Here is a 9,414-nt window from a genome sequence, read left to right as displayed (position 1 = left end):
GATTGAACACACCAAATAACAGCACCAAAATTCAAAGCAAAAGCTACAGGAAATACAAGAAAGGTCAGACAGACACACAGTAGAGGCAGATGATTTTTAATTCACCTCTTTCGGCTCATGACAGATCAATGGACCAAATTAAGTAAAGACACAGAAAAACCAAAATTGCATAAGTAATGACATTTAATTGATGTATACGTATTTCTAAAAATTGCCCATATATTAGGCCACAAATAAAACCTCACCAAAAAAGCAGACATAATACAGAACCTGGTAACACAGAAGAAAAACTAGAAATTAATCACAAAGTTATGGATCACAAAATCCTACCACCTGGATGTTTTTGAAAACTCTCTTTTAAACAACTCGGATCAAAAAAGAGACCTATATAGAAATTGTACAGTATCTAGAAAACAAGAATATCAAAAAACATTCCATATATTGGAACCTGTGGGATCCCATTCAGGTAGAGCCCAGAGGAAGTCATGGCTGGTGTACTTATATTAGTAAATGAAAAAGAGTGAAAATATACAAATTAAGCATAATAAAATAGAAAAATGAAAGATCTAATCAGCACAGCTGTCGGGGAGCCCAACGCGCCACTCCGCGTCCTGCCCCATCTGTCCCCTGGAGTCGCCGCCCGCCATCACCGCGCCATGACCACCCAGCAACTAGTCCTCCAGGGCCCGGGACCGTGGGGCTTCTGCCTTGTGGGGGGCAAGGACTTCGAGCAGCCTCTCACCATCTCCCGGGTCACTCCCGGAAGCAAGGCTGCTATAGCTAATTTATTATGTGCTGGAGATGTAATCACAGCCATCGACGCACTTGGAAGCTCAGGAGAAAATCAAGGGCTGCACAGACAACTTGACTCTCACAGTAACCAGATCTGAACAGAAAATCTGGTCGCTTCTGGTGACAGAGGAAGGGAAACATTATCCATACAAGATGAACTTAGCCTCTGAACCGCAAGAGGTCCTACACATAGGAAGCACCCACAACCAGAGCGCCCTGCCCCTTACCGCCTCACCTGCCTCCACTTCTGCTCCAGGGTCATCACAAACCAGTACAACAACCCAGCTGGCCTCTACTCCTCTGAAAACATCTCCAACTTCAACAGTGCCTTGGAGTCAAAGACGGCAGCCAGTGGGCAGGAGACGAATGGCAGAGCGTTAGACCATTCTCAGCTTCCAAGCAGACTCGTCATTGATAAAGAATCTGAAGTTTACAAGATGCCGCAGGAGAAACGAGAGTTAAATGAGCCTCCAAAACAGTCCACTTCACTCCTGGTTTTGCAGGAAATCCTGGAGTCTGAGGAGAGAGGGGATCCCCACCGTCCCTCAGGATTCAGGAGAGTTAAGGCTCCAGTCACCAAAGTGGCTGCATAGATTGGAAATGCCCAGAAGCTGCCCATGTGTGACAAATGTGGCACCAGCACTGTCGGCATGTTTGTGAAGCGGCGGGACCGTCACCGCCACCCTGAGTGTTATGTGTGCACCGACTGTGGCAACAACCTGAAACAGAAGGGCCATTTCTTTGTGGAGGATCAGATCTACTGTGAAAAGCACACCCGGGAGCGGGTCACTCCACCCGAGGGCTATGATGTGATCACTGTGTTCCCTAAGTGAGCAGGCAGCCCTGCACCCAACACTGTTCTCCAGCGAGCCCCTGCTGCATCTTGTCCTCTGAAAGCTCTGGCCTCTCTTTTCTTTTAAGTTCTCGCTTACTTTGGTTTTATCCCTGCTCGTTAGCTAACTGACTCACGCTGGCTGCGTGATGCCCGCTTTTATAATGAACGGAAGATGGTTTTGTTCAGGGTCCCGTTACCAGCATCACTGTGTCTTCTCTTCTCCTCCATTCATCTCTGCTGCAAATGGACATCAGCCAAATTTGAACCAAACTGAATTTAATATGTCTGACAATGATTTTTTTACTCAATAAATTAATAGACTTCAAAACAAAAAAAAAAGGTCTAATCAAAAAACAGAACAGGGCCTCTCACGGTGCCGACTGTAGGCAGCTCTGTGGCCCACACGCGACATTTCTTAGGGAAATTGCTTTATCCTTGTGCACACCATGCCAACTTTGGAGCTGTTGAAAGACACCTTTAACATATTTGAAAGCAACGGCCAAGCAGCAGCCCCAGAGGAGACCATGCTGGGTCATGGAGGGCACGGTGCTTTCCTTGCTGGCCTCGAGGCCTCTGCCCCATCAGTGGCAGGTGGGGGCCTCAGAAGCTGCCCACCCTGGCGATGGTGGAGTGGACACACAGCAGCCCTTTGCTACTCCCCCCAAGACAGGACCCAGAGTGAAGTGCTCATGTCCATTAATGGCCATCCACTAAGGAAAATTAGTGACGGCACAATATAACGAAGGGCAGGGTTTGAATCCCTTCCTGTCCATTGGGCCCTGGCAAGGGCTTACGCTCTCTGAGACTCATCTGAAAAGTGCTCTATGTGCTAAGCTTGCCTGTCTTTGCAAGGACCAGGGGAGACATCTGTAAAGTCTGAAATGGCACAGGGCACCTGGGAGGCACCCAGTAAATGTTAAGTGCTCCTTTAAACTGTGTATGTCCTGCGACATTGCCATTTCACCACCTGAATGCATCCTAAAGAAACACCAGGGCGTGCACTAGGATTCAGCTACAGAAGCAAAGGGCAGGGTGGTTCATAGAACCAAAATGTGGAGATTAATGTAAATGCTCACAATAGGGGGCTATAACTTTTTCATGGGGTCCCCAGCTTCCATCCAGATCTACTCTGCCCGTACCTCCCCTGCACCCAGCTGGGATGTTGCCTCTGCAGTCCTCGCCCCAGAGAAGGTCCAGCTCCTACGGTCTCCTGCAGCTGTGACTGAACTAACAAATGAATAAAAGACGGGCTAAGTAACTCGGTTTTATTCCCCATGGAACCTGTCAAAGGCAGTGGTCAGGATCAGAAGCCAGAGCTGGGAGACAGGAAGTTACTAATGCAGATTCCCAACTCCTAAACCGGGGTCACAGGTCTATCTTCATGTCTTTGTCCAGGCAGTTGGGACCCCCAGTCCTTCCTTCCTCACCTCCCCAATCCAGCCTGAGAGCCCCACCTCCTCCAGGAAGCCTGCCCTGATCCCCCCAGGGCCTCTAGGTGCCTGCCCCACACTTCTGTCACCCCTGAGCCAGCCACGACTTTCTGGTCCACTGATCTGTGTTTTTCTACCTTGAGGGGCATTCCTCTGGGGACAGGAAGCTCTCCCCTGGGCTTCTTCACCAACTCCCATCCAACCCCACCTAGCACATACACAAACAAGCACTGTGCTTTGGAAGACAGGGAGGAATACATGTATGGGTGTGAAGAGGAGATTCTGGGCTTCAGCAAGTTCTCACGTTCTGCTCTCTCTAGAGGATTCAGCAGGGAAAGGGCCGGGGCTGGAGTCAGGAGATGAGAGCACGGGGCCTCGTTCTCCATTAACACAGTCACTGCCTCTGAGCCGCTGACACTGGGCTGTATCCAGTCTGCCCCTTGTTATACACTGCTGTGCAGCCTTCCTGCTCCCAGCCTCATTTATTCTTTCAACAAACACTTGGTGGATGGCTGTCATGTGCCAGGCTCTGTGAGGCTGAGAGCTAGGGACACGCAGCAGTGGCCAAGTCAGGCTCAGCCCCTGCCCTCTCTCTCCAGACAGAGGAAGCGGGTACTGGTCACCTTTCTCCTCTTGTCTCCACCATAGCTCGTGGCGCTGGGCCAGGCACAGAGGAGATACCACAGAGTCTAAGTTCCTGGTAGGAATAACACTGTCTCTCAACCCAGCAAGCAGACAGCATACTGAACGATGCCTCCATCACATTTCCTCAAACCAAACTTAATTTCTTAGGCCATGCTTGGATGGGGATGCTTAATGACATTATCCGGAAGGATCCGCCCCAGGGCTTCAGTGATGGCTGCGCGAGAAAACAAGAACTCAGATTGCCGATTGCCCTTCCCAGGACCCTGGCGGGTATTGCAACCTGACAGGGGAAATGAGGAGACGCGAAGCGTGGGTGTCACACTTCTTAAGGAGCCTCAACGGTTTGCAAGGTGTGGCGCTCAGTCTTCAGAGGCCCAGGACCCCAAATCCCATTCTCGAAGTCTTGTCTGCTGGACTCAGCCAGGCATGGGGTCTGCCGGGAGACAGGACTGCCGCAGGACTGATAACGACTGGGTTAAAGGCCCTCCCCTCAATGCGGCCTATGGCTTTGGACTTGCTGGGGTAGGGGTTGGGGGCAGATTTCATGCCTTCATTTAACCAGCAGTAACGATGCCTCCCTGGGGATCTGAGGCTACAGGAAAGTGTAAGACCCTATCACTTCCCTCCTGAGAGAGCTCACGCCAAAGGGGTCAGACCCAGTGACAGGTCTGAATAATGACAAGGACTGTAAAAAGCAGTGCACTTTGATACCACTTGAATTCCTATAACAGACTGCATATTGGTTTCAAATATATACGACACCACTTGTAAAAATGCAAAGCTGATCTAATTCACGCTCCCTGCTTAAAATCCTCCACAGGCTCTCCACAGCTTTCAGGATAAAGTACAAACTCCTAACCCTAACCCTCCCCAAATGCTCCCTGATGCTTTCCTGACCCACCTCCCTCTGTGAAGCCCTTCATGGCGTCCCCACTAACCTGCGTGTCCTGACCCTCTGCTGCCTTCACCCCTTCCCCTTCCCTTGCACGCCCCTCCACATACACGCACCTGGGCAATTCATGCTACTCGGGTATCAGTGCCCCTGGGGAGCTCCCCATCCCGTGCCCTCAGAGCCCCTGCACCTGTCTCCATCACAGACTTATCACGAGGGGCCCTAACGTCTCCTCAGCTGCCTCCCTCCCACCAGACGGGAGACAATGCAAGAGCAGGGGCTGGGTCTCCTCACCGGAGTCCCCAGGACTCTGCAGGGCTCTGGCTCAGAGAAAATGGTGGATGCACAAGCACGAGCAAAGAAATAAAAGCAACCTGCCACTTTAGAAAGAACCTCCACCGAGGCATGACTGGGAGAGCGGAGCTCCCCGGGCTCCGGCAAGCCGTTTACATTTTCAGCCCTCAATTTTCACCTCTGTGCAATGGTGCCAACGGTACCCACTTGGACCTGGTTAGGCTGGGATGTTTCTAAGATTTTCTTAGTACAAATATAAAGTACAGAGGCTACTCTACTAAAAGATGCTGATTCAGAATGAACCTCCCAATGGTGAATGAGCTAAAGAACCTCCAAGCTTTCATTCACAGGCGTCCAGTAACTTTTCTCTCTGTACACGTGCATGGAGCTCATGCGACACTGGGCTGGGCAGGCCCTTTCTTCCCAGGAGAGCCATCTGTGCAGCTCCAGGTGGAACCATCTCACACCCATCTTCCTGGACTGTGAATCAATGAGGTTTCCCCGTGCCTCTCCTTCTTGTGGGGTTTCCATGGGAATCTTCCCACGGGTGACCGAGCCAGGAGCCCCCAGGGCGGAAGCTCAGGCTGTCAGCCAGCAGGGAACGCAGGGGATGGGATGAAGGAGGTTTGCCGGGCGGTGACCAAGCCAGCGTGCCCTGCCAGGTCATTTGAAAGAGACAAACCTCCAAGGCAGGAAGGCCAGATGCCCTATTTCCACGTGCATTCCTGGCGGGTCTGGTCATCGCTCCAGCTGCCCCTGTGCCCTAAGCACACGTGGGTAAAGTTCTGCAGGACAGCTGGCCTCTGTGAGACCCAGCATGGCTCAGGCTGGAGCAGAGCTAGGAGAAAGGGGACAGGGTGGGTGCTGCATAACGGGATGCTCTTGGATCAACTTCTATGACGAAAACACAATGATCTTCATGTCTGGCCCATCATTTATCTCATGAGCCAAACATTGCCCACTTAGCATAACTGGTTGTCTGAAAACTCGGGATGCCTGAATGAAAAGGGAAACTCAGGCTTGGTCTAGGAGATCATAGTAGGAAGCTGCTGGGATTTCTGAAGGTCCCTCTGTTAAGCTTCAGCTGTCTCTGGGAGCACTTTTGAGATACGGGGGTGGGGGGCATTGTTGGAGACGAAGAGGGGATGGAGAGGAAGTGGGGAGACAGGGAGACCCTGAGAGAGAGAAGAGAGGGAGGGAGCCCCAGGGAGCAGAGAGCCACTCTGGCCCCGGGAATCTGTGTGACATGTGCATCTCACAGAATGTGGCTGACAGGTGAGAGGTCTCTGTGGACTCAGCCCCACGAGTTTCTGGAGAAGTCAGAGCTCCAGGCTCACTCATAGGTGACTTTTCACAGCACTGGAAGCCAGGTGGGGTACTTGGGAACTGCTCTGGGCCTCTCCCTCTGCACACACCAGCACATGGAGGTGTAGAGCTCGGGGCAGTCTCCTGCCACCTCTCGGCCCTGAGGTCCACCTGCTGGCCTCGTAAATGGGGCACACCCACTGCCGCATCTTCAGCGTCTGCTGCGCCCTCTCCGCATGCATCTTCTCTTACGACTGGCAGTTCCAGCCCTCTGTGGATCCTCCCAAACTGAGTCTCCAGCCCCGCTTTCTCTCCTCAGCACCAGATCCACCTATCCCAAGGCCTCTGGCCACCCCAGACTAGGGGCTCCTTCAAACGACCTTGTAAAGCCAGCTGGTCTCTTTCCCCTAGGACACGCCTACCCACTCTAGATATCAGACCTGGGGTTTCGGGGGCCACTGGCACCTCAGAATCTACATGCCCAGGACTGAAAGCAGCCTCTTCCCTCTCCGGCAAACCAGGTTCTTCTCTCGTCCCCATTTCTGCCACGGATCCCCCTGTCTCCCAGTCTCCCTCAATGCCTTCAGCTCTCCCTCAATTCACATCTTGCCTGGATTACTAAATGGTCTCCCAGTGGGGCTCCCGGACTCCAGTCTGTGGCTCCCAAGCCACCCTCCATGCTGCCACAGGGTAAATCTGACCAAGGCACACACACACCTTTTGTTCAACTCTCCAGGTGGCTTCTCCAGGGAGAAGCCGCAACCCTTAGCTTGGCATGTAAGAGTCCTTAAGATCTGTTCTTGCTTACTTCTCCCACGCCTAGTCTCCCAGCACGGCCCCCATCAGACCAGTCATAGCAGACTCTCCTGAGAGACCACGTCCTGCCCATACCTTGGCCTCCGGGGGCCTTCCCACCTTCCCTTGCCCAGCTGACAGTCATTCATTCTCCTCCCACCCGCAAGCCGGACCGGGCACCCTCTGTGGTGTCCCTCCCTCTCCCTTCGGCCTCGTCCTGCATCCACAGCTGTCTTCTGCACCCCGTGCTACATTTCTTCTGGGTGCGAGGCCGGCACCCAGCCAGCCTCTATCTCCTACCAGCACCATACAGGCATCTGCTACCTCGGTCTGCATTAGAAAGCACTTCGCAGACTGAAGAAGAAACTTCCACTCCACACCTCTCGTATAGTCTGCATTTTTAACAACAAACATTTTTCTTTCGTAACTTTTCTTTCATTTTTCTTTCATAGCATTTTAAATGGGGGTTAACTCAATATGTGTAGCAAAAAATCACATGCAATCAACACCGCCCTGGAAAGTTCTTCTGAAGAAGGTTCATGATACCCAATTTGGGAACCTACCATCCTCTTTCCCAAGGGGTTCAGCACAGACAACTGTTTTTCCTCCAGCTTCAGAACCGATACAGCCAGTGAGACTTATTTAGGGACCACGTTTTATTTAAAATATTTTATTTAAAATGGGGACTTCCCTGATGGTCCAGTGGTTAAGACTCTGCACTTCCACTGCAGGGGGCATGGGTTCGTTCCCTGGTCGGGGAACTAAGATCCCACATGCCGCGCGGCATGGCCCAAAAATAATAATAATAACAAAATAAAATGTGTTGCTGTTTTATTTAATTTTTTTGTTGTTGATCTTTCTTGCCAAGTATGTTTGGTTATGTTCACATACGTTAAGTGCATGTATTTATGTACTTATTTTTTTTAACTGACTCAGGCAGAGACTTCTGGTAGCTTTGCTCCAGGTACCTTCACACCCCCTGATTTTCTGCACCGAGTGGCCTGTTCTACCTGCCGGGCTGCCTGAGACCCTTCATTCCTGTACCAATAGAGGAGGGGCCTTTCAAGAACCTGGCAATGTTACCACAGGTCAGGCAACTCGGGGAGAATCAATTAGCCCCCATATGGTGAATGGCACTAGGTCTTTTCCCAGAGGGATGGGGAACGCTGCACTGGCCCAGGTCTTGGCCACTTTCTGGGGTAGAAGCGAAGCCTCCCAAGGACAGGCCTGTCTAAACGAGGAGAAGGAGCCAGTCTTAAAAAAGCCAAGGGAAAAAGTCCTTGGAGTGTTGGCGCGAAACCAAAAAGGCCGGGGAGTGGAGGGTAATGAGAGAGGCAAACAGTGAGAAAGGGGTGAAGGGAGCAGTAACCAGACCCGGAGGGCCCTGGGGGCACCTACATTTTACACCCTGGCAACCTCGAGGACGTTCTAAGACTGGGAGAGATTTGATCTATTATATACTTTTAAAAGATGTTTCTGATAAATTATTATTATTTGCTAATCTGATATGTGAAAAATTGTATCTTATTGGAGTTTTAACTTACATTTTTCTTACTGAGTGAGGTAGGGCAGCTTGTCTTATGTTTGCTATTTCAATTTTATTTTGTGCATGTGAACTGTTAATGGTCTTTGTCTGTTTTTGCCCTTTTTCTTCTTGACTTGAGAACATTTTTACACATTAAAGAGATGAGCCCTTTGTGACAGGAGTGACGATTCTCTCCCCAGTTTGTCATATGTCTTTTGTCATATGTCTTTTAACTGTTTCTGGTGATGTCCCTGTAGATTTTCTTTTTATATAATTCAGTTTATCAGTCTCTGAAATAAAATAGAAATACAGACTGGAGAGATATTTGAGTGGAATGGCCAGCAAGTTGAATTTTGTTTGCTGTTTGTCAAAAGTGGCTTAAATTCCTTTTATTAGTACTTTTAAAGGAAGTTTAAAAAATGGAATCAATCAGAGGGTATGTATCTCAAGAGGATTCTGCCCTTGTGTCAAGCATGTTCATATCATGCTACTGACACAGTCTTTCTACAAACTCCATTAATCAGTAGCACTTTTTGAAAAATGAAGGTGTGGGAGATGAGGGATTCCCCCATCAGCCTCAGTGACAGAGGCTTCAGGAGTTTGTTGGAGGATAGAGCCACCAAGGTGGGAAAACAGAGGGAGAGACAGGAGAGGGGAGAGACGTAGTGCACTGATGCTTCTTCCCTCGGTGCGATGACCTCCTGGAAGGGGGGACGGGCAGTTCCTGGATTCTCCTTTTAATAGCGTTTCTCTGAGGCTCAGGCACGCCTTCCTGATTTATGCTCATCGATTGCAGGGGCACAGAAGGTGCATGGAGGAGGGAGGCTCAGATTCCTAGAGAGGAGAGAACTCCTACCTTCACCCCCCAAACTCCCCCAGGAGGAGGATGGGGCAGACGAGG

General features: G+C 50.7%; 1 pseudogene; it reads left to right on the top strand.

The window, feature by feature from the left end:
- Positions 1 to 656: 656 nt before the first annotated feature.
- Positions 657 to 1,625, top strand: LOC132424278 (PDZ and LIM domain protein 1 pseudogene; annotated as a pseudogene).
- The last annotated feature ends 7,789 nt before the right edge of the window (positions 1,626 to 9,414 follow it).

Source organism: Delphinus delphis, chromosome 4 (assembly GCF_949987515.2).
Source record: "Delphinus delphis chromosome 4, mDelDel1.2, whole genome shotgun sequence".
Classification (NCBI taxonomy): domain Eukaryota; kingdom Metazoa; phylum Chordata; class Mammalia; order Artiodactyla; family Delphinidae; genus Delphinus; species Delphinus delphis.
Note: the sequence above shows the minus strand (reverse complement) of the source record. Positions and strands in the feature narration are given on the sequence as shown.